The sequence below is a fragment of the Bubalus bubalis genome, chromosome 8, assembly GCF_019923935.1.
Source record: "Bubalus bubalis isolate 160015118507 breed Murrah chromosome 8, NDDB_SH_1, whole genome shotgun sequence".
In the NCBI taxonomy this organism is placed as follows: domain Eukaryota; kingdom Metazoa; phylum Chordata; class Mammalia; order Artiodactyla; family Bovidae; genus Bubalus; species Bubalus bubalis.
In genome coordinates, this window is record NC_059164.1 from 72,846,992 (window position 1) to 72,873,157 (window position 26,166).

The following is a 26,166-nucleotide window of genomic DNA, read 5'->3' on the forward strand; positions in this document are numbered from 1 at the left end:
GTTACAAAATCAGCCCAATGCAATGATAGTATACCTTTTTGTAGAAGACGGGAAAGGTGAGTTAAGTCTAATGCTCTCCTGTCATTTAGTGTTGTCCTTCTTACCTTTGCTTATTTGTCTTATTTCCATCATTCCTGGGTAATCAGTAGAAACTGTAGTCAACAAAAGGCAGTTATAACTGAAATTTTTATTTAGTAGTGGTAGTGTAGTTACTAAGTAGTATCTGACTCTCACAACCTCATGCACTATGGCTGGCCAGGCCCCTCTGTCTATGGAAATTCCCAGGCAAGAATACTGGAGTGGATTGCTATTTCCTTCTCCAAAAGTGCTATCTGCTTCTAAGTTTAAAGATATCTTTATGAATCATTTATGTATTTTCAAAGTATTATCTAGAGTTTGATTAGATAAAAGAGAAGTGGCTTGAATCTATTATTCTTCATAAATCTTTTCCACATAGAGCTTCAAATTAAAAAACAAAAAGATTATCCTAAATGCAGATATTGTCTTTTTAATCAATTAGAACTATTTTCTTCTTTCACTTTTTCCTTTATTCTTTCATTGTCCTTTTCTTCCTTCTTCCCTTCTCACATTCCTTTTCTCCCTTCCTTATTCTATTTCTTCCTTCCATTACTCTTTTCTTCCCCCTAGATATCTTGGCAAATATCACATCATATTTTAACACAAATGAATAACCATTTTGTATTTTCTTAGTTTGAAAGGATTTCTTTTAACAACAAAACCAGTATCTCTCAAACAATGCTTCCCCAAGGATTCTTTAAGAGCATTAAAATGTTATTCAGCATTAACAATGTTGTATCAAATATTTAAAAGTTTCTAAGAGAGTAAATCAAGTTCTCATCAAAACAAACAAAAAAAGAATTTGTAACTATATGAGGTGCTGGATATTAATTAAACTTATTGTAATCATTTCACTATACATATATATCAAATCATTATGCAATACACTTAAAACTAATATAATGTTGTATGTAAATTATACCTAAATATCCTGAAAAAATTAATAAAATGTGCTATCCAAAATACTCGTTTTGTAATCAAATGAGTTTTTATAACTTTGCTACTCCATGAACTGTAGCATGCCCGGCTCCTCTTTCCTTCACTATCTTCTGGAGTTTGCTCAAACTCATGACCATTCAGTCAGTGATGCCATCCAACCTTCTCATCCTCTATCACCCTCTTCTCCTACCCTCAGTCTTTCCCAGCATCAGGGTCTTTCCCAGTGAGTTGGCTCTTTGCATCAAGTGACCAAATTATAGGAGCTTCAGTTTCAGCATCAGTCCTTTAAATGAATATTCATGGTTGATTTCCTTTAGGACTAACTGGTTTGATCTCCATGCTGTCTAAAAGAGTCTTATTGACATTAGTATATAAAGGGATAAGTGAGAATAACTGCAAAAATTTCTGTGTCTCACCCATTAACATTATGTGGCACTGTTTTCCCAGGGACAGCAATTTAAGAAACACTGAACTGAGCTAATTATAGTTGTATAAAACCATTCATGTGATCTCACAAGTGTCCCAGTTCTTTACACCTCTGAGGAAGGTATCATTGGGAAAAATTATGAGTAAATTAACTTTAATAGATTGGATATTTTGTAAAGCAAGCATTATGACAAACAATCTTGCTTCTGTTGTCATAATCTAAGGAAAGCTCCCAGGGAGAAGGTTTCGGGCACTTATGTGACTCCCTTGTTATGGGTTTTGTTCTTGACATCGATGTTCCCAGTAACTCTCTCCATCATACCTTTAAACAACACAGAAAAAAATGTCCTCTTTATGTGTTTATTTCAATACCAGTCTTATCTTTATTTTTACTATTTTGATGGCAAACTTTCTAAAATTTATTTCAGGCTTCCAGATTTTCTTAAAAACTCATATAAGTTTGATGGTTTAGATATATTGCAAACCCTATTTTACTGTTGTTGGTGTTCAGTCGCTAAATCATGTCTGGCTCTTTGAGACCCCATGGCTTGTAGCATACCAGGCTCCTCTGTCCTCCACTATATCCCAGAGTTTGCTCAGATTAATGTCCATTGAGTCAGTGATGCTACTGAACATTAACACTAATGTTTATTAACTATATTCAAGACTGTTTTTATGGTAACCAATGAGAATAATAATTTAATAGTGACAATCTACGAAGTGTTTTCCATGTGACTGTGTACCACATATTTCCCATGTTATGTCACTTAATCCTGATGGTAGCTATAAATGACATGTATTTCTACCTTATTTTCAAATATGTGTAAATAGTGTTTTAAGATTAAATAGTTTACCCAATATTATAGAGCTAACAGGTAGAATATTCAGGATTCAAACCCACATCTGCCAGATTCAGAGCTTGTATTCTAAACTGATTATTCTACCTCCTACTACAACTAGAAAGCTACAAATGGAATTAGTTTATTTTTATAGTATTCTCTGTCTTTCCACCAGTGTGGAAATATATGTATAACTGAGGAAGTCCATCCACCACTAAGCTCTCTCTGAATTTTAGATATTCTGCTAATGAGATATGGACTCTGCAGATAGTGAAGTGTCTGGGGTCTCTGCAAGGTATAGAGGATACAGAGAGGAATTTCAGAAGATGATAAATACAAGAGAGATTGGATTGATGAATATAATGAAAATATTTTATTTCACAAAAACATAAAAAATGGCAAAGTAGAATGAGGGAGGAGAAGGCAATGGCACCCCACTCCAGTACTCTTGCCTGGAAAATCCCATGGACGGAGGAGCCTGGTAGGCTGCAGTCCATGGGGTCGCTAGGAGTCGGACACGACTGAGCGACTTCACTTTCACTTTTCACTTTCATGCATTGGAGAAGGAAATGGCAACCCACTCCAGTGTTCTTGCCTGGAGAATCCCAGGGACAGAGGAGCCTGGTGGGCTGCTGTCTCTGGGGTCACACAGAGTCGGACACGACTGAAGTGACTTAGCAGCAGAATGAGGGAAACAACTAAAAGAAATGAGAAATTTTGGGGCAAGCACATTTGTCCAATGATTCAGATTTTAAAATTTTTTGAAAGTCAGAAACATCCCTAACTTATAGCTCGGGAGTAATCCAAGACAGGGGTTTTAGCATGGAAACTGCAGGAAGATATTTTTTTTTTTTTAGATTTCTTAAAGAACCCAAAGAAAGGTAATCAAATAAGAACTAGATAAAAGCACCAGAATGCAACATCTGAAATCACCTGTAGAGACATGTTTAAATGCCTGTATTATGGGTTAGCCTATATCTAGCTGAAATTAATACAAATTTTTGGGGTAATAATTTTTATCTTTATACAGTCTGTAAAGAAAATTTACACTGCACTCCAAGCAGCAGATTCTGTTTAGAACATGTGATTGTGAAGTACTGTGCCAGGCTTAGATTATAGAAACCCAGACTTAAAAAAAAATACATCAATTTGACTCACCTTCTCTGAGGAACTATGAAATTAAACAACCCAAGTACACAATAATGTTATTAGATGATTTTGGAGGAGAAATAAGAGAGTTCTTAAATAGAATCATTGTGTATCAGTGTGAACATCCTGTATGGTTTCCCATGCATTTGTTATCAGAATGTGTTTAGGTAGTTTTATAAAGCATTTTACTTTATGCCTTGAAAATCACATTGTGTTTCCTTATAAAATGACTTTTATGTTACTAGTGACCCTTTTTGGCATAGAAGTGATTTCAGAATGCCACCATAATTTGCATAATTTTAAAAGAGTCTCTAGACTGAGATTCCACCCTCCGGTCCCCAAACATGCAGTGGTTGCGGGTTATACTGCTCAGTAGGCCGTTATTTTCTTTCACATGCATTCATGTACATTGGGATTCCAACATGAAATGAATTCCCATGCATCAGAAAAGCATGGGACTTAATTACCATGTTGGATTTTAAACAGAGCAACTCATTCCCAACAAAGGAAGTTAGAACATATGCAGAGTGTACTCGATTCTACAATGCTTTTAAAAGATTGTGAACAGTTGGTATGAGAGTTGCCAAAATTAAAGAATAACTTTTATGAGGAGAATAAAAGAGAAGTCCTGCTATAAAAATTCTTTAGAGTTCATTGAATGCTGCATATTCCAGCTCAGGTAGAACTGCAAATTATGACATTTATTATGAAACTGGACTTCAATCTCCAACAGAAAAATGAGAGGCCCAAGTGGTGACCATTAAATTATACAACTTGTTATAAACTATCTTATTATTCTACTATTCTATGTAGCCTCACCTTTTATTACATCTTAAATGCAAACTAAAGAAACCACCAAGAAAAGACCTTGTCTAGCAAGAATAGTGAAGTAAAATAGTCTTTAAAGCACAGACACAAAGATTTAATAATAACATACAGTACCTATTCAAACAAATCAGTACATTGTTCTTAACTTTGAGTACCAATAATCTAAGTTTAAACATGGCATTCAATAAAATGATTAGGGAAATTAACTATTAACAGAGATAGACTTATCAACTAAAAAATATAACTATCCCATTCAGTTCAGTTCAGGCGCTCAGTCGTGTCCGACTCTTTGCTACCCCATGAACCACAGCATGCCAGACCTCCCTGTCCATCACCAACTCCCGGAGTTTACCCAAACTCATGTCTATCCCATTACTCTCTCTTAAAAATGGGAATTTTTTTCTTTTATTTCTTCCTTCTGTAGTTTTCGTAGTATATACCGATTATCATAAGCTTTTTCAGTAGTAAATCCTGTTAGGAAAACACAAACCTATGGTGTGTAAATAAGTGTTTACAGACCTTCTGAAGCTAAATGAAATCCCTATAGTGTTTTTTTTTTAGATACATGGGCAAGCTGTTCTACTACATTATTTTAACACATCTCAAAGCTAAATTGAGGGAGAGAAAAAGATAGTAAAAGATTGAGCTGCAGTTGTGCTGCTGCTGCTGCTAAGTTGCTTCAGTCGTGTCTGGCTCTGTGCGACCCCATAGACTGCAGCCCGTCTGACGGCTCCCCCGTCCCTGGGATTCTCCAGGCAAGAACACTGGAGTGGGTTGCCATTTCCTTCTCCAATGCAGGAAAGTGAAAAGTGAAAGGGAAGTTGCTCAGTCGTGTCCAACTCTTAGCGACCCCATGGACTGTAGCCCACCAGGCTCCTCCGTCCATGGGATTTTCCAGGCAAGAGTACTGGAGTGGGGTGCCATTGCCTTCTCCAGCAGTTGTGCTAATACCTCTTAATTTTTTTATACATTTAAAAGGGAATTTGATATTCTTCACTTTGGGCTTCAAAAGTCCTAATGAGTAGTTGAAACTTTAGTTAATATTCCTGGACTTGTGGTTAGTGGTTGGTTCATAAAAAGCGAATCATCAAACCCAGAGATTATAAGACATAATACATAAAGAGCTTACAGATTTTTATTTAGAATATTTCTTAATATTTTTTAGTTCAGTTAAATACTTTTCTTTGAGCATGGAAATACTTATTGAAGTGGGGCTGCATTATATGTCTTTTTACATAAAACAGTGTAATTCATCATCCACAATTTCTTTGGATTATTCAAAGTAGAATGAGATCTTAATTGATAATTGTGAAGCAATATGAATGCCAAATCTTTCTAGATGTGTGCTATTTCTCCTATTTTAATGTCATTTTTCTCACATGTAATTCAATAATATCAATTCTTGAGTCTTTCCGAAGCACTGAACCTGTTTTTCATAGAAACAGCTTTTACATTTAAAATATTTATTTTAACAATATATAAAATACTCAATTAAATATAACTCCATGCAAGAATGTAGTGCCATGAATAGATTGGGGAAGAAATATGAATAATTTATGAAAGCATACGACTTGAGTGTTGGGAAGTCAAGTGCTCAAATTCAGAAGCATGGTATACAGGACAAGCTTTCACCACATCCTAGGATTCAGAGAGTATGGTTAAGAAAGAACAAGGAGTTACAGGTAAGCCTTCAAGTCAGTTATTTAGAGATCAGTTCAGAGTGCTTTTACTGAAAACTTTCAAAGGTCTCTGGATAAAATGAAAAACCAACTTATAGTGTACTTCAAATCCACTTCAACTTTCTGTTTGTACACTTAGAACCCAGACAGAAAAGAACAATGAAATAGTTATTTGGAAGGTTTTGTAGCTACTGACTTTAAATGAAATCACTAAACATGTTTTTGTGAAGTTTTGTGTGAAAATAAATAGAGTTGAGTTTGATATGAGCAGAATTATAAAATTTTACTCTTTATATCAAAATGGGGGCTTCCCTGGCTGAGACTGTAAAGAATCTGCCTGCAATGCAGGAGACCTTGGTTCAGTTCCTAGGTTGGGAAGATCCCCTGGAGGAGGGCATGGCAACCCATTCTAGTATTCTTGCCTGGAGAATCCCCAAGGACAGAGGAGCCTGTTGGGCTTCAGTCCATGGGGTTGCAAACAGACACAACTAATATCAAAAGAGGGAAAAATAGATATTTCTTTTTCATAATGCAGTAAGTCACTTACTCCTTAGAAGGAAAGTTATGACCAACCTAGACAGCATATTAAAAAGCAGAGACATTACTTTGTCAACAAAGGTCCAGCTAGTCAAGGCTATGGTTTTTCCAGTAGTCATGTATGGATGTGAGAGTTGAACTATAAAGAAAGCTGAGCGTCAAAGAATTGATGCTTTTGAACTGTGGTGTTGGAGAAGACTCTTGAGAGTCCCTTGGACTGCAAGGAGATCCAACCAGTCCATCCTAAAGGAAATCAGCCCTGGGTATTCATTGGAAGGACTGATGTTGAAGCTGAAACTCCAATACTTTGGGCCACCTGATGCGAAGAGCTGACTCATTGGAAAAGACCCTGATGTTGAGAAAGATTGAAGGCAGGAAGGGGACGACAGAGGATGAGATGGTTGGATGGCATCACCAACTCAATGGACGTGAGTTTGGGTAAACTCCAGGAGTTGGTGATGGACCAGGAGGCCTGGCGTGCTGCGGTTCATGGGGTCGCAAAGAGTCAGACACGACTGAGCGATTGAACTGAATTGAACTGAATACCTGAAGTTTGATGTCATAACCCTGAATCTTTTGGCAAATTACTAAATGTGTCCATCTTTTTTTTTTATTTAGTAATTAACATATGCGTGTAGAAACTATAGTTACACTAATGACTTTGCCCTTGTTCTTTACAGCAGCGAAATGAGAGATTATTTCCCTGCTAGGCCTCTCTAAGCACGGGATGATCACTTTGCTGTACAGCAGACAATAACACAACATTATAAAGCAACTATACTCCAACGTGGAGTATAGCATAGAGTTAGTATTGTCTGTCTTTCCAAATATTTAAATAGATACCCCAGTAAAACTCTTCAGTTAAGCAAAAATCATGTCTAGAGAGCTTGTGCCAATGGCTGTCAACTATCTATAAATAGAAGGTCACCTAGCAACAAGGGTTGCTTTTATTCCCTCCAATGTATTTTTTTTCCCCCTACTGACTGTAGAGTTACTTTTTCCCCCACCTAATAGAATAAACTTGAGATATCTTACCAGGTAGGTTTTATAGCCATGTAACAAATTTAGTGTGCTTAATTTACATATATAGAACTTGGCATTTGAAATATAGGTTTTTATAAATAACCAAAATTTATTGTGGTTAAGCAAAACAAAGAGAATTGAATCTCATTCATAGTTTAAAATTTAAAGCAGGCTTATCCTCTCCCACTCCTCCACTCTGGTTTGAAGTAATAAAACATGATCTTTGGTTCAGAATTGCCCTTTTAATGGAATAAAAGTTTAAGCAAGTATTTTGATGCACCAATAGCATGTATTTCATCTTCATTTTCCCTCAAAATGAATCAGCTTTAAAAAATAGAGCTAATTCCATCACAATATTTGCTTAGAATGCTTAAAACAGAAGGTAATGAGTGATTCTAGTGGTGCCATAGAGACTCATGGCTTCTAGAAACAATTCAAGGCACTGATTGCAATTTGAAAGCTGCTGCATGAGCCCACCTGGGGCATCAATTAATCCCTTGAACTCTTGCTGTTACACATTATTTAACAAAGGTCCTAATATTAATGGCACTACTTCTTTGACTCCAAAAGTTAATCCTTGACTGTGTGAAACATGTGTCTGGCTTTCCTTGTAAATTGTGATTCAAAGTTATAGAATTTTACATTAAATGCCACTGTTACCCAGTCAACAGTAATCTCCTCTCTTCCCTGTATTTTTTATTATTATAGTGGTACCCAAATTCTCCTTATCTAGTCAAATTTTAACATTTGAGTAATTTGACATAAAGATATTATAGATCACTGAATATCATGTAAGTATGAAAATGGTTACATTAAGTCTTTATATAAAATATTGAACAAAGCTGAACATTTGTGTATGTTATGACCCAGCAAATTTACTTTAGAAGACATGTTAAAATATTTATAGCAGTTCCATTCAACAGAGTCCCAAACTAAAATATTTAGATGTTCTTCAAGAATGGAATGGATAAGTGAATGACAATATATCCCTACAAGGGGATACCACATAGTAATGAAAATGAACACAATAACATAAATCTGATAACTATACTTTAAAGCAAAAGAAGCAAGACACAAAAGCACATATGCTAATGAGTCTAATTATCTTCCTACCTACCTACCTTTCTGTTATGAACTGAACATTTACATCCCAGCCTAATTCATATCTTAAGATCTTAATCCACAGTGTGATATTATTTGAAGGCAGAGTCAGTGGGAAGTGATTAGATTATAAGGGTACAGGCCTCATGAATGGGATTAGTGCCCTTACTAAAGAGACCTCAAAGAGCTCCTTGCTTGTCTTCTCATATTAAGACAAAGCAAGAACTATTCACAGAATTGTTATAAATAGCACATTTTGTGAAATGGAATTGCCCTTTTTGAACTGGAAGTGAGCCCTCATCAGACATTGAATCTGCTGGTTCTTGATACTGGACTTTCTAGCCTTGAGAACTGTGAGAAATTAATGTTTAAGCCACCCAGTTTATGGTATTTTTGTTATAGCATTATGAGTGGACTAAGACAGTCTATCACAGGCAAAACTGATCTGTACTAGAGTTAAAAGTTGGGAAAATAATTATCTCTTGGTGGGGGGGGAGTCAAAGTATGAGAAAGGTTGATGATATTATATAGCACTGATGATTTGCTGTTTCTTGATCTGGGTGCTGGCGAAAAGAAGATGTTCACTTTATAAACATTCATTGAGCTTATGGTTCATTCCCTTACTGTACGTAAGTTATGTTTAACAGAAGTTGTACTTTAAAAAGCATATTTGGTGAGAGAAGCTTCCTAAGAGGCATGTTATGTGCCAGTTTATTCCTTATTAGCAAACAAACCAATAGAATGCAGTCTTAATATCTCAACCTATAAGCTTTGAATTAATTGAAATGGAAACTACAACAAATTAACTTTGAGCAGATGACATTTAATTCAAGTAAGATCAAATAGGAAATTGCCCTTTCCTAAAGATGCTATTACAGTTGTGTACCTCCTAATTGTAGATACAAAATCACTTGCTTTTGTTCACTCTATTTTTAGAAGCATGATATGGTGGGTAACATTCATGAATCAAAAATTTTAATAACATGTGAGAAGACACCTAGGGGTATTGTTAAAGAACATTCTCCAAAGTCAAATGAAGCTAATTTGAGCTTAACCTTATCAGCAATCCAAATTCAGCAAATACAACATCCTGAGATGTTCATAAAAATTATGTGACGGTAGAAGACTTTAGATGTCAAGATGTGGTAAGACAGAGCTAGTATCGTTGTAGCTACTGTCCATAATAAGCGTGTACTAGGTAAAAACCCGAGGAGTAATATCTTACTATTGTTGACCAACAAATTTGAAGAAATGTACCTTATCATTAGTTATCAGAAACATAGTTTTGAAGTGACATGAAAGAGGGAATGTTAAATTAAGCTTTTCTTGACTACTTTGTAAAAGACAAGCTTGCCTCTCCCTCCAGAAAACTAAGAGAGATAGTGTGAATGCTTCTCTGCTTCTGTTTCCATCATGATGGGTAGTACAGAGAATATGCCATGATTATGGAAAGTTATTGTTTAGTGGAAATTATCAAAATTGAACTGAATATTTTCATTGCTGACCTGTAGTCTCTGATTTGATCTAACAGTTATCTGAGTCTACTCATGATTGCATTTTGGCTACAACTAGAGCTTCTCTGATTGGAGAAGGAAATGGCAACCCACTCCAGTGTTCTTGCCTGGAGAATCCCAGGGACGGGGGAGCCTGGTGGGCTGCTGTCTATGGGGTTGCACAGAGTCAGACACGACTGAAGTGACTTAGCAGCAGCAGCAGCAGAGCTTCTCTCCCCACATGTGAGGGCATTTCCATTTATTTGTTCAAAAACATATACTTTAAATGTCTATTCCTTACCAGGAAGTGTGTTAAATTCTAGAAAAATACAGAAATGAGTAAATGATCTTTTTCATGAAATAAACACTAAAGACAATATAAGTAGGAAGGACAAAATTGTTACAGATCATATAAAAAGAGTAGAAGGCAATGGGAGCTTATGGCAAAATATTACCTTTGGCTATCATGATAGAGATGACTTCTTGATATCAACTTTAAAAAAATGTACAGCCTGAGAGCTATGAGTTAAGTTTTATTTGGAGCAAAATGAGGACTACAACCTGGGATATAGCACCTCAGCTGGTCTGAAAATCTGCTCCAAAGAGGCAAGGGGGAAGGACAGTATATATATGATTTTGGTAAAGGGAGAATACATGCAATCAAGTGTGTATGTATGTGTGTGTGTGTGTGTGTATATATATATATATATATATATATATATATTTGTGTGTGTGTGTGTGTGTAAAAAGTTTCTTCTGGTCTCATGAAGCTCCTCCTAGTCATGAGAAAGAGTCATCACCCTGAAGGATTTTAGTACTTTTCTAGATTTGAGGAGATAAATGAATTGGGCTCATAAAATCAGCTCCTAAGAGTATCTGTCTGAAGACCTTTGCTGCCAGTTTTCCCAGAGCAGAGTGCCTCATTTCTGCTCTTCACCACAAACTCCTTCAGGGGGTGTTGGAGGGAGGTCAGCAGCAGCAGCATATGATTTAATTCTTGTAGAGGTAGATTGCTAGGACCCACGGCAAGTGCCAATTTGTATCTGAAAGTGGCATAAGCATAGCAAATGCATTGAGCTGGCTGAAGCATAAATGTGAGGTGACATGAGAATGGCACTCCAGGAAGAAGAAGGGTTTGAGCAAAGGTACAGAGGAGGAAAAATAATGGTCACTCATAGTAATAGTGAATCATTTACTGTGACAGGAACATGAGACATGTACAGGAACACCATGAGAAATTAGACTGAAATATGTATTGGAGCCAGATCACGGAGGAATTAGAATTGGTATTTTGTTCATTAGGCAAGTGACCCAAATGACATTATTTATTGGGGAACTGCATGTGTGTGTGTGTGTGTGTGTGTGTGTGTCCTAAGTTGCTTCAGTTGTGTCCAACTCTTTGCAACCCTATGGACCACAGCCCACCAGGCTTCTCTGTCAAAGGAATTCTCCAAGGATGAATACTGGAGTGGGTTGCCATGCCCTTCTCCAGAGGATCTTCCATACCCATGAACCAAACCCACATCTCTTTAAGCCCGCTACACTGGCAGGCAGGTTCTTTACCTCTAGCGCCATCCGGGAAGCCCATTGGGCAACAGTATGTAAGATGTATTGCTGCATATTGTAGGATGCATCGCCGCATACAAAGAACCCCTGAAGGAACACTGTAACTTGGTCTACTCATCTATGCAAGAGAAAAGTTAGGATAAGCAATAGCAAAAAAAAAAAAAAAAAAAAAGACAAAACTCGTATGTTTTAATTTTTTTTTCTTTTATTCTCTAAGGAAGGAATATTCTTTAAGGTAGAAAGCTTTCCTCCTGCCAATTTTTTTGTTGTTGTTTTTTGTTCCTTTACCTCTGAACCCACAGTCTTAAGTACATTTGCAAGCTCAGGTAGAACAAATCTCAGTTGTGAATAGAATACGGAGGAGGAAATGGTGACCCACTCCAGTATTTTTGCTTAGAGAATCCCATGGACAGAGAAGCTTGGCGGGCTACAGTCCATGGGGTCACAAAAAGTCCAACATGACTGAGTGACTAATACTTCCTTACTGGCAAAATGGCTGTGACAAGATTGACCAGGATCATAACACCCATTTTATGAAGAAGAATAAGAAGTCAGTGACAGTCATTTATTTATACAGCCATCTGCACATTCATATCTAAATCCTTCTGGGATTTAAATATGCAGTTTCCAAATACAGGATCTTGTGGGGAGGCCTGAGTCACTCAGAAGCCAGCAGGAATAACAGGCATAAATGAATCTTTTTTGTGGGCCCTTAATTACAATCTTTGATACAGCTAGCCTTTTTATGAGTGGTTGTCACTGTGGAATCAAGCAAATGCCAGTACATAGGTACACAGTTTCTTGGCTCTCCGTCATGCAAAGGCTAGTCTGGTTGAAAAGGAGATGATGTATGGAAGGTTCAGAATAAGATCAGACTTGGATGATGGAATTGTTTGAGCTGAGCTTTACCATGTGCAGAGATGCTGTAAAGAACTCTGGACAAGCCCTTGAGTTTCAAGGACTGCAACCTACATACACAAACACATGAGCACACAGACACACTCACACATGCACACACACTTCCATCAAAGCAGCACCTCTTTGTCTGCTTTAAGTACTGTACTGAATTTTTCTCTGATAAAATAGCAGTGGAAACTGCATGCCTAGTACAGCAGCTCATGGGATCCAGTTTAAGGATTTATTTTATAGATGCTGTAAACAGTTTAGAAAAGGATAAATGATTTGTCTTTTGCTTCTTCTTCTTCCCCTAGCCTTCTGTTAGAGAATGAATGGTTAATAATATAGTCTTTATAAAGTATTTAACATAGATTATGTTAACTTTAAATGCAATTTATTTCTCTTTTATATTCTTTTAGTGTTCTTTGTTAATGATGTTTCATGATTTCAATATTTAGAAACAATGCTATTTTGGTGCTTATTTCCCCTAGTATTTAAAGAATACTCCTAACTCTCTTCCTTTTCTACAGACAGATTTCATCATTGAGTTCTATAATTTCTATGACTTTGTGTCATCCTACTTATATAAGCTACAATCCCACCTTTAGAGGCTAAAACCCAAGTTGTTCTAGAGATTGTAGTGAACCATATATGAGACAGCCCACAACTTCTAACCTAGATGCCTATTTGATATCAATATTATAATCAACCTATTTTCCAAACCTAAAGTTGGTTGTCCTAGTGAAAACCAAACAGGATATTTGGTGTTAGGACTCTCCCAGAAAGTCTGGGAACATTTTTGAGTTTTGAGTTTTCTTTAAAACACTTACTGCATTAAAAATATGGAAGGCATGTGAAAGGATTCTATCACTATTATAAAATGTATTGTGCCTACACACAAATATTGATATGTTAAACTATTTGAGCTTTGTACTTTTACAGTCAGAGGTTAGCCATTAAAAGGAAACTATGAAAATTAAACAATCAATAAAAATACACAGATGTTGACATGGTATTAACAAAATAATTTTATAAATAAAAGATATAAAACATCTTTTCCACATATATAATGAAAGTAAAAGTACTTATGAAATAAATTACCACTGCCACAAGTGAGAATATCTTAAAAATATGGCATCTGGTCCCATCACTTCATGGGAAATAGGTGGGGAAACAGTGGAAACAGTGTCAGACTTTATTTTTCTGGGCTCCAAAATCACTACAGATGGTGACTGCAGCCATGAAATTAAAAGATGCTTACTCCTTGGAAGGAAAGTTATGACCAACCTAGATGGCATATTCAAAAGCAGAGACATTCCTTTGCCAACAAAGGTCCGCCTAGTCAAGGCTATGGTTTTTCCTGTGGTCATGTATGGACATGAGAGTTCGACTGTGAAGAAGGCTGAGCGCGAAGAATGGATGCTTTTGAACCGTGGTGTTGGAGAAGACTCTTGAGAGTCCCTGGGACTGCAAGGAGATCCAACCAGTCCATTCTGAAGGAGATCAGCCCTGGGATTTCTTTGGAAGGAATGATGCTAAAGCTGAAACTCCAGTACTTTGGCCACCTCATGCGAAGAGTTGACTCACTGGAAAAGACTGTGATGCTGGGACGGATTGGGGGCAGAAGGAGAAGGGGACGCCAGAGGATGAGATGGCTGGATGGCATCACTGACTCGATGGATGTGAGTCTCAGTGAACTCTGGGAGTTGGTGATGGACAGGGAGGCCTGGCGTGCTGCGATTCATGGGGTTGCAAAGAGTTGGACACGACTGAGCGACTGATCTGATCTGATCTGATAATGCTAATTTCTGTTTTAAAAAAAAAATTGATGAACTTTATAAAAGCAAGTTTATTTTGTGCCACCTAAAAGTTAGTCTTTGAGTGAGAAAGAAGATATCTCACTATAAATAACAACATTTTTATTCTTATATAGAAAAAGTCTTCGATCACTGGATATAATAATATTTCTATATTTTATAAGAGCTGCCCCTAAAAATAGGGGCAAAAAAGTGAAAATTAAGAGAAAGAAAACTATTCCTGCCATGAAGTCAAATGAATAAAAACAAACATCTAAATATAAATACTTTCAGAGTTCATTTTCCCCAACATCTCTTGCCCCAATTCTTCGTTTGTGCAGAATAAGGCAAAGGACTTTGTCTGTATCTGAAGGATTATTCCTGATATGCCTTATACCAACCATCTGATTTTTAAAAAAGTAATTCTCTCTCCCTGCCAGAGTAATCTTTTCTTGATTAAAAATGACATTTAGAAAAAGGAAACAATATATTTGTTCACCTACATGAGCCAGGAGTGATATGGCTTAGCAGTTGTTTTGCATTTATAAATACATCTTTTGGCAACTGAGAAAATCACTTTTCTTATGCTCACTTAGAAAATGATAAGAGCCCTTTGCAATATAATCTCCAAGGAAACAATCATTCTGAGGACCTAGATAGACAAGCCTCTGCCTTTCTAATCTAAATCTTTCTGCCAAGATATCTGATAGATTCTGTCAACCATGATAACTCTCTTAGGATGCAATTCCAAAGTTACTCTCAGCATTTTGTTCGCAAAAGCACAGATATCAGAGTCCTTTGATTTTTTTGGAAATTCACTTAATCCTTAGCTCTGCACTTGGAATGTTGCCTTGTGGGCTCCACATTTGAAATGCAAGGGTGTATCTCCTCTAATCATTGCATTCACCACCATGGGCAGAGAAATAAACTTGGTTCTTAGTGGTTGGGCTTGATCCTCTCAATTTTCCATCTTTTTCATTTGTCCTGATGGAAACTCATTTAACTGAAAAAGAATATTTTCTACCTGAAAATTTCAATCCATCATATTCTTTCTTGTTAGTGAATTGTAAATATGGCAGTTCAGCAATAAAAAATTATGTTAATTTCTTTGAGTCATTTATCTTGGGTAAGTAGAAGCTAAGGGAGCACCAAACAAGCAACTGAAAACAAATAAAAACAAAATGAAAATCAGGCTAAATAAGTGGTGTCACACATCTAGATTATAATTGTATAATCAGATGTCTTTTTTTAAAAAAAATTCAATTTCATATCAAAGCATAATTGATTAACAGTGTTGCATTCAGAATGATTGTTTCCTTGGAGATTATATTGTGAAGGGCTCTTATCATTTTCTAAGGAGCATCAGCAAAGTGATTCAGTTGTAAGTATACATGTATCTATTCTTTTTCAAATTATTTTTCCATCTAAGTTTTACAGAATTTTGAGAGAAATTCCTGTGCTGTGCAGTAGGTCCTTATTGGTTATCTGTTTTGAATGTGGTAGTGTATACATGGCAGTCCCAAACACCTAATCTATCCCTCCACTCCCATCCTTCTCCCTAGTAACTGTAAGTTCAGTTTCTAAGTCTGTGAGTCTCTGTTTTGTAAATGAGTTCACTTGCTTCATTTTTTTAGATTCTGCATATAGACAATGGCATATGATATTTGTTTTTCTCTGTCTGACTTACTCACATAGTATGTACATCTCCAAGTCCATTCGTGTTGCCGCAAATAGCAATATTTCATTCTTTTTTTGATGGCTGAGTAGTATTCCATTTATGTATGTTTACTGTATCTTCTTATCTAGGTATTTATTGGTGGACATTAAGGTCGCTTCCGTGTCTTGGCTATTGTAAGCAGCACTGCAATGAATACTCTGGTGCACGTATCCTTCTGAACCATGTGTTTCTCTGGATATATGCCCAGAAGCAGGATTTCTGGCTCATATGTAGCTCTATTTTTAGTATTTTAAGAAACCTCCATACAGTTGTCCATAGTGGTTGTACCAGTTTACATTCCCACCAACAGTGTAGAAGGGTTCCCTTTTCTCTACACCCTCTCTGGCATTTATCGCTTGTAGATTTTTTAAATGATGGCCATTCTAACTGGTGTGAGGTGATACTCCTTGTAGTTTTGACTTGCATTTCTCTAATAATTAATCATGTTGAGCATCTTGACATGTCTTGGCCATCTGTATGCCTTCTTTAGAGAAATGTTCCTTTAGGTCTTCTGTCCATTTTTTGATTGGGTTGTTTGCTTGTTTGATAATTGAGCCACTCGAACTGTTTGTAAATTTTTGAGACTAATCTCCTGTTGGTTGCATCTTTTACAGATATTTCCTGTCTTTTTGTGAGTAGTCTTTCTGTTTGGTGTGGTTTCCTTTGCTGTGCATAAGTGTTTGAATTTAATTAGGTTCCATTTGTTTATCTGTGTCTTTATTTCTATTAGTCTTTCATTTTGGCATAAATAAGTTGAATCAAGATTTTGATATGCTGTTAAATCATAAGAAGGTGTAACAAATGCCATTTAGTATAGTGTCTTTATGTGTCCTGGGCTTTGTCTACAGTAGAAAAGGTTTGGAGAAGTAAATGAGTATCCATCCATTCTAAATGAATGAATCCCTGTGGAAACTAGGGAGGCTGAAAAATTCAGCTTCCTATTCCCAAATTCTTTCCTCACTTTCATATTTTATTGTCAGAAAGATTGTATTAACTAACTCTTTTCTCCTCAAAAACACACATTCATATTTAAGACTGTCCTTAAAAGACAAAAATTAATGGCATAGTCTTGGAGTTCAAAAGAAACTTGTCAATTAACCAAACCCCTATTTTAGAAATACGAAAGCTAGAGACAAGACACTAGAGGTAGGTAGTCATGCAAATCAATCTGGAAGTAAAGCTAGATATTAACGTACCTAGTTTCCCTGTCTCCTACCTCAAAAAAAGAGTCTCATATCATTTATTGCATTTTCTTTATATGAATGACTTTTAAAAACTGTATGTCCAATTTAAGTAAGATAAATGCTTGCTAAACACAGAATTAAAAAAAAAAATAGAACCAAAATTTTAAGAATAACATAAATTAAAATTTGCATAAAATTTTAAAATACTCTTTTAAATATAAAATTTTCCTATGTATTCCACAAAAGTAAGTTTTAGCTATTTCCATATACATTTGTATCAATGTTTTAATTTTCAATATTTATTATGAATTTATAAAATGTTCAAGCAACCATTGTCAAGTAGTCATAAGGTACACAAAATTACCTTTTATGACATAAAATTGTCACCTAAATGTTGTTAATGCCTCATAAACACTGACGGAATGCAAAGAATAGCTCACCAAATTATTAAATTTGCTTTCAACTAGATGCTGAATAACTTATCAGCTGTTATGTTGATGCCTACAGAGTATGAGTTAACTATCTTATCAACTGAATTACTTGTTATCACTTCAGGAATATTTTGATCTCTCTCTAATGAAATCTATATTAAAAAATTTGAATGATATTCATTGTATTCTCATTTTACACTCAAGCATTCTCTACTCCTTTATAAGATAAAGGAAAAATATACCACCAGACCAAACCCATGAAAAAGAGAAAAATACTTGCCTGAGGATATTACATAAGGAGCAGAATGAAAAACAATGTAAAGCAATTTTATTCTAATAAAAAAAAATAGGTATATACTGAAAAAATATTACTGATGCTGTCTGTTTGGGATAGTATCTGCCCAGATCTTTTCTCAACAGTGCAAGAATAAAGAATTCCTATCAAGAGTACAGGAAATAAATTAGGAAAACTAATCATTAACTTTTTCATGTACATATTTAAAGTGTGCAGTTTAATGAGTTATGACATACATTACACAAAGCTACAGCTATAATCAAGATGGTTTCACATGTCACCACCAAACATTTCCTAGTACGCAATTATGCTTCCTTCCTTCTACCCCTCCCTCTTGTCCCCCAGTTGAGAATACCACTGAAAAGTAACCAAGTGCCTATTAAAAAGGGGATGGATAATTGTGGCAAATCCATATCATAGAACGCCATCCTTCAATTAAAATGATCAGGTAATATACACAACATGGATTAATGTCAAAACAACTATGCTGAGTGAAAAGTCAGACAAAAAAGAATACATTTTTATAAAATCTTATGAAATACAAACCCATTGGATTCTATATTCTGTAGATAAAAAATAAAACATTAATATTTAATTAGTTGTTTTTGATAAGGTGTGTATGTTATTTAATTAAGAATTCAGTTTCATATCCTTCAGTTCCTATGGCCCAAACAAAAGAGGGCAAAACAAAAAGTCCTCAGTGCCTGACTGTAGCAAGTTTAAGAATTCCTTTAATACTAATACAAGTTTCCACAAAAGTGTGACAGGAAGAGGATAAAAAGCAGATGCAAAATATGTAAAAAGTTGTCACAAAACCAACTCTCCATTTGTTGTTGGCTTGTTTTTGCAAATTTGTCTTTTACTAAACAGCATATCTATATGATACTTCTTCCATTTTTTCCTTTTTTTCCCTTGCATTGGTTGTATGACTATAATTGTTTTTATATATGTTATGTTTTCATATGTTATTTCTATCTTGTGACTTCTGCATTAATATAAAAAGGAGAGAAATAATTTTGAAATTTTACTTATGAGGAAATGGGAATCTTAGCTATTAATTTATTAATAATATCTTTGTCACTTGGTTACTCACTGGAACCCATATTAAGTTCATAAGAACCACTTAGGTTCATGATTTTCCCCCTTATTATAATAGACAGCTTACACATAATTTGGTGAAGTTTAATTTAGTTAAATGGAGACACAAGAGAGTGGATATTTTTCTGCATTTTAAATTTTTAATATTGAGGAAACATAACTTCATTTTTATTTGAATGAATTATTCTTCAATTGATTAGCAAATAGAATGTTTAGATGTTACTAAATATCTTTTAAATAATGACTTTTGATGAATTCATTTTGACATACAGATACGGACATTAAAGTTTGAGGAATGGAACATTGACCTTAGGCCATCCAATTTTTCATGAAAATGTTAAATGCAAAAACAAAAGAAGGACTGGCAAACATCAGCAGATAATTGTTGTTTGGTCTTTTAGTCGTGTCCGACTGTTTGCAACCCCTCTCTCTGTCCTTCACTGTCTCCAGGAGTTTGCTCAAACTCATATCCGTTGAGTCAATGATGCCATCCAACCATCTCATCCTCTGTCATCCTCTTCTCCTCCTGCCCTCAATCTTTCCCAGCATCAGTTCTTTTCCAGTGAGTCAGCTCTTTGCATCAGGTGGCCAAATTATTGGATCTTCAGCTTTAGCCTCAGTCCTTCCAATGAATATTCAGGGTTGATTTCCTTTAGGATTGACTACTTTGATCCTGCTGTTTAAGGGACTCTCAAGAGTATTCTCCAGCACCACAGTTCAAAAGCATCAATTCTTTGGCAATCTGCCTTCTTTATGGTCCAACTCTCACATTCATTCATGACTACTGGGAAAAACAAAACAAATCATAGTTTTGACTATATGGGCTTTTGTCGGCAAAGTGATGTTTCTGCTTTTGAATATGCTTTCTAGGTTTGTCATAGTTTTTCTTCCAAGGAGCAAGTGTCTTTAAATTTCTTGACTGCAGTCACCATCCACAGTGATTTTGGAGGCCAAGAAAATAAAGTCTGTCACTGTTTCCATTTTTTCCCCATGTATTTGCCATGAAGTGATGTGACTGGATGCCATGATCTTAGTTTTTGAATGGTGAACTCTAAGCCAGCTTTTACTCTCCTCTTTACCTTTCACTCTCCTCTTTACCTTTCATCAGAAGGCTCTTCAGATCCTCTTCACTTTCTGCCCTTAGAATGGTGTCATCTCCATATATGAGGTTATTGATATTTCTCCCAGCAATCTTGATTCCAGCTTGTAATTCAACCAGTCTGGGATTTCACATAATGTACTCTGTATATAAGTTAAATAAGCAGAGTGACAATATACAGCCTTGACATACTCCTTTCCCAATTTTGAACCAGTCCATTGTTTCATGTCCAGTTGCAATGTTCCTTCTTGACCTGTATACAGGTTTCTCAGGAAGCAGGTAAGGTGGTCTGGTATTCCCATCACTTTAAGAATTTTCCACAACTTGTGATCCATACAATCAAAGGGTTTAGTGCAGTCAATGAAGCAGAAGTAGATGTTTTTTGAAATCCCTTGCTTTTTCTATGGTCCAACAGTAGGCCATTTGATCTCTGGTTCCTCTACCTTTTCTAAATCCAGCTTGTACATCTGGAAGTTCTTGGTTCACATACTGTTGAAGCCTAACTTGAAGGATTTGAGAATTACTTTGCTAACACGTGGAATGACTGCAATTGTGTGGTAATTTGAATGTTATTTGGCATTGCCTTTTTTTGCAAATAGAATGAAAATTGACCTTTTTCAGCCCTGTGGCCACTGCTGAGTTTTCCAAATTTGTTGGCAGATTGAGTGCAGCACTTAAGCATCATTTTCAAGGATTTGAAAAGCTCAGCTGGAATTCCATCACCTCCACTAGCTTTTTAGGTGAGTGACCATACCATCTTGGTTATCCAGGTCATTAAGAACTGTTTTGTACAGTTCTTCTGTGTACTATTGTCACTCTTCTTAATCTCTTCTGTTTCTGTTAAGTCCTTACCATTTCTGTCCTTATAATTAAAACTTTACAAACTCATGTTTGATTATGATACTATCTGAATAAACTTATGAGTTGTTTTAAGGCACATAAGTTAAATGGGAAATTTTTTTTGGAAATACTACCACACAAAGGCATATACACACCCAAGTTATTTTTAAAGTCTTTACTTGCTAAACATAATAATTGGTGTGGGTCTAGACAGGCTTTTTAATGAAAGTCCATAAAATTTTATCTTTGTCATTTTGTTATTAATAATAAAATGCTTAACATTTAAATCACCTTCTAAATTTGTGCTCACCCTGGGTGAGTGTTTATTTCTGTACAATAACAGTAGTATTTGTAAGAATACATTTTTTTCTTCTTTTAATGAAAACATTATAGAATCACTTAGATCATAAGGCTGTTAGTGAAAAACACTAAGTTGGTACATGTTTTATACTAAATAAAAAATTAACCTTGAGACCCTGAAATTATTTGTCATGTCACATCAGGAATATGGTCACATAAATGCAATGAAAGTTAATACACATCCTTATAGAATAAGTATATGTTACTTATTGCTAATATCTGAGGTACATTTCTGTATGTTATAAACTGATAAACTTTCAAATCATGATTTTTGTATAGGGTAGTAAAAATTTAATAGAAAATATCCAAAACTTTTAAAAAATCAAAAGCAAAGTCCTTAAAACATTAGTCCCTTTGTACTTCTGCCAAAGGCAGAAATCCAAAAGATACAGTAGCAAAAGAACAGGTCAGGAAGCCAGCTCAGTTCACTATCTATAGTAGAAAGCAGAGCCTGTTTATAGAAAGACAAAAATGTATGTTTACTGCCAGGAACATTATTTCTAACAAGTAACTTATCCAGTATATGGCACCGTGGGGAGTTTAAAAATAAAAGAGTCAGCAATAAAGGGCACTGTGTCCTCATAGGAACAGAATTAAGTGTCTGGCTGAGGTTTCTGCTTGTTTTTGCATTGGATTTCCCCGCCTTTAGTTTGCAACACAAAGACAGATCTCCATGGGAAGAAAAACTTGTCATCCACATAGTACATCACTCAGCTGGGAAGATAACTTCATCTCTTCCCTGTGGGGAGAAAAATACTTTTTATTGAACTTTGTGGGCCCATTCTTTATACATTGTTTAGGTTTCAGTTATGGGAAGTTAGGCTCCCCTTCCCCAACAGAGCCAGCATTTTTTAGTTCAGTCCTCATAGACCACCTTCCACCCAACTCCCATCAAATCTCCATTCCCAATCCAGACACTTCTTGTTCTCATGAGCCAGATGTCTGTCTTCAGCTGTCACTGTGTATCGCATTCAAATCTAATGCCATGTTTTTGTCTTTCCTGTTAAACTCTATAAAAACAAAATGGAACAAAACAAAATCGAGAAAGTATAAACAAATAGCAGCCGGTACTATGTATACGGCCGGTACTATGTATACGGCCGGTACTATGTATACGGCCGGTACTATGTATACGGCCGGTACTATGTATACGGCCGGTGCTATGTATACGGCCGGTACTATGCAAAGCATTTCATTTGATTTGTTTTCACAATCAGTGTCACAGTCCTGTGAGTTGTTACTGTTATCAAGCACTCCTGATTTGGGTGAAGACACAGATAAAGATGAAATTTCTGGGTGCCCCTCATGAAGAATAGACCTTTGATTTAAACTCAGTCCATCTGATTCAGAACTATATTCCTAACCACAAGGACATATCACCTCATCGATTTTTAATGGACTTCCCTGGTGGTTCAGATGGTAAAGAATCCGCCTGTGGAGTGGGAGACCTGGGTTCAATCCCTGGGTTAGGAAGATCCCCTGGAGAAGGGAACAGCTACCCACTCAAGTATTCTGGCCTGGAGAATTCCATGGATAGGGAGCATGATTCTTACTAATTAATTTCAAAACTTAGAACTCCTAGACACCCTTCCTCCTGGCATATTTTCATTTTGGCCACTGCTTCAGCATTTAACACTATAGTTGGAGATGTGGGTTCAATCCCTGGGTGAGGAAGATACCCTGGAAAATGGCAACCCACTCCAGCAGTCTTGCCAGAAAAATCCCATGGACAGACAAGCCTGGTAGACTGCAGTCCATGGGATCGCAAAGAGTCGGACACGACTGAGCGACTTCACTTTCTTTTCACTTTTCAGCATTTAACACTATAGTTGTTGTTGTTTTTTTAAATCTATAGCTATAGATGATAAGTATGTAGGTAGGTTGGTAGGTAGGTCAATAGACAGATAGATAATGTGACTGCTGAGTGATACCTAGAAGGGTATTGAATGTGACCGTGTTAGTGACTCCATTGTGTCTGGCTCTGCCACCTCATGAACTGTAGCCTGCCATGCTCTTCCGTCATGGAATTTTTCAGGCAAGAATACTGGAGTGGGTTGCCGTTCCCTTCTCCAGGGCATCTTCCTGACCCCAGGATGGAACTCAAGTCTTTGCATTACAGACAAATTCTTCAATGTCTACTCCACCAAAAATGATTTTAGGTCCTTTTTATGTTTGAACTTATTTAATCATTATACTCATTATGGGAAGGTGACATTATTATCCTTGCTCTACAGAGTTTCCCTGATAGCTCAGTTGGTAAAGAATCCAACTTCAATGCAGGACCTCAGTTTGATTCCTGGGTCTGGAAGATCCGCTGGAGAAAGGATAGGCTATCCACTCCAGTATTCTTGGGTTTCCCTTGTGGCTCATCTGGTAAAGAATCCACCTGCAATACAGGAGACCTGGGTTCAGTCCTTGTTTCGGGAACATTCCCTGGAATGGATAAAGGCTACCACTCCAGTATTCTTGCTTGGAGAATTCCATGGACTAGTCTGCTGGGTCACAAAGAGTCAGGCATGACTGAATGACTTTCACTTTTTCACTATTGAAAACCATGGAGTTTGCAAGCAGTTGATCAAGAATTCAGAGTCTTACCCTGATCCTGTTCCTCCCTAGATGGACATCAAAGTGCCCGCTTATGGTATTTGGGCACACAATAGACCAAGAGGACTGCTTCTTTGTGAGTGTTTGCCGATGGAGTGCCCTAAGGGTATTTAGAAGTTTAAGGGCATTGTCATTTCTTATCAGTGAAATTTGTATTTTTTTAATACTATAATGACTTTTTTTCCTACTAAAAGGTTTATATGCATCCCTGCCGTCACTGCAGCTGGCACAGAAGAGAGATTTGCTGAGGAATGGCCACTAGTGAGAACACAGATTCCAGCCCAGAGTTGTAATAGAATATTCAGACAGCAGTCAGTCAAGATTTTCCAGGGCATAATGAGTGGAGGGGGAAACTATATCTATCTATATATATATATATGAATCAATTTAAAAAATAACTTAATTATGCTTTAGTGTTCAAAGTGAGTTCAGACTTTGTGTAAACACTCTGAAACACAAGCAGACCGTCCAAGAGAGACGTCCAGGGAAAACAATCACAAGGAGAACACCGACGAACAATATGGGCAGAATCATAATTCCTGTGTTAACTATTGCTCAGAAATGACACCAGCTGTAAAGGAGTCAGAGAATAGGAATTCATCCTCTCTCTAAAGTGTGTATGACTTCCTGTTTATCAATACGTAGAGTAAAATCTATGTTACTCTCATTGCAAAATGTGAGTTTATTCATTCTCAGCAATATTTTATGTCACCTTCTTAAACTCCAGAATTAGATCAACTGCCATTTATGTTTTGTATGTAAGAGTGGAACGCAAGACAGCTAATTTAGTCTTTTTGTAAAATTCTCTTAATAGGTTTATTCTGCTCTGGTATGTAGGCACATTATAAAGTAACAAGTTATTTCCCTTCTTTGAAAATACATAGCACTTAAAATCCCCACCATGTGACTGTATATTCCTTTCTATTGTCACTTGCAATTTGTGTATTAATTCGATCCCTTCAGGTGGTTCTGAGAGCCTCTTGAAAATAGGAGTAATGTGTTATTATTATCTTGCACAGTAGAATAACACAGCAAATAATCCAAACCTTTATAATATAACTAAATCTCCACCATACGCTAAATTGCTTCAAGGGCAACACAGGAGTTAAAAAAAAATCATTTCAGGAATAAATTCTTTTTTCTTCTGCTTTTCCTCCTTTTTATCTAAGATATCCCTCTAATATCAGAAAAGAAGGTAGCTTCTCCCTTTCTAAAGCCAGTTTTAGTACTGGCTCAGTTCAGTGTTCAATCCACTGAAACTATCTATAACTAACAATCTATAGACTAACAAAGCTCTTAATATTTTTTTAAATCTTAGGAAAATAAAAGGGGGAAGAAGTCCTCTACTGAGAGTGATTATGTCTCCTTCTGTAAGAGATAGTTTGAAACAAACTATTTTATTTCTGACATTTCAGGAGTAAGAACATACTTTTTAAACAAGTTCTTAGATAGATTTTGGTTGTGTTAAGAAGAGAAAGAGTATATATCAGTATCTAATATATCAGCTTAAATACTATATACTCATTTATATATGTTAAGTTTCAGAGATGCAAAAGTTCATCCTTTGGATCAATCTCCTCTTTCAAGAAAGAAAATAGACTTCATAGAATTTGTGGCTCTGCTGTTTTTCTCAGAAGTTGAAGTCAAGGAGTTGAATTAGTCCAGATCTACTACTTATCATTCTACATCAATCTGGGCAAAACCAAAGAACTTCTGGATTAAATATCTTTTAATTAGAAAAGAATTTCTGAAGTCCCGTGCGTGCCTACAAGATGATTCCAACTTTCTTATTCCACTTCTTTTACAATAGACCCACAATTTCTGTTCTGTGTAGCTGACTTTCTTTTTAGTCTAGCTTTACACAGTGTGAACACACACAATAGATTATGACACAGCTATATGGCTTATTGAATTGGTGCTAATGTTAACAATAAGTACAGATGCTCCAACTGCTCAAGCAACTGTGAAAATCTGTTTCAACTCTTCACCAGTCTAGATAGGCTGTACTATGGGTTCTGCTATTGTGACATATATTAACTTTTACTCCAGTTTTCACCTCATCAGACTTTGACTTCAATTGACAATTGTATTTGTTTTCAATAAAGCAAAACTGTATCTATAAAACTGGTATGCACAATTTCTTTTGAGGATTTGTAAAGTCAGTGACCCAAGTTTTACAAAGTTCTA

General features: G+C 36.1%; 1 protein-coding gene across 3 annotated transcripts in view; it reads left to right on the top strand.

Annotated features, from left to right (window-relative positions):
• Positions 1-26,166, top strand: part of ZNF804B (zinc finger protein 804B) — a 288,365-nt gene that overhangs the window by 146,598 nt on the left and 115,601 nt on the right. Inside the window, exon 2 of one of the 3 annotated variants that reach the window (XM_044946754.1) lies at positions 20,836-20,915. The exons of the other annotated variants lie outside the window; for them this stretch is intronic. The gene's annotated coding sequence lies outside the window, so the exon portion shown is untranslated. The remainder of the gene's footprint in view (positions 1-20,835; positions 20,916-26,166) is intronic. 3 annotated transcript variants of the gene reach the window in all.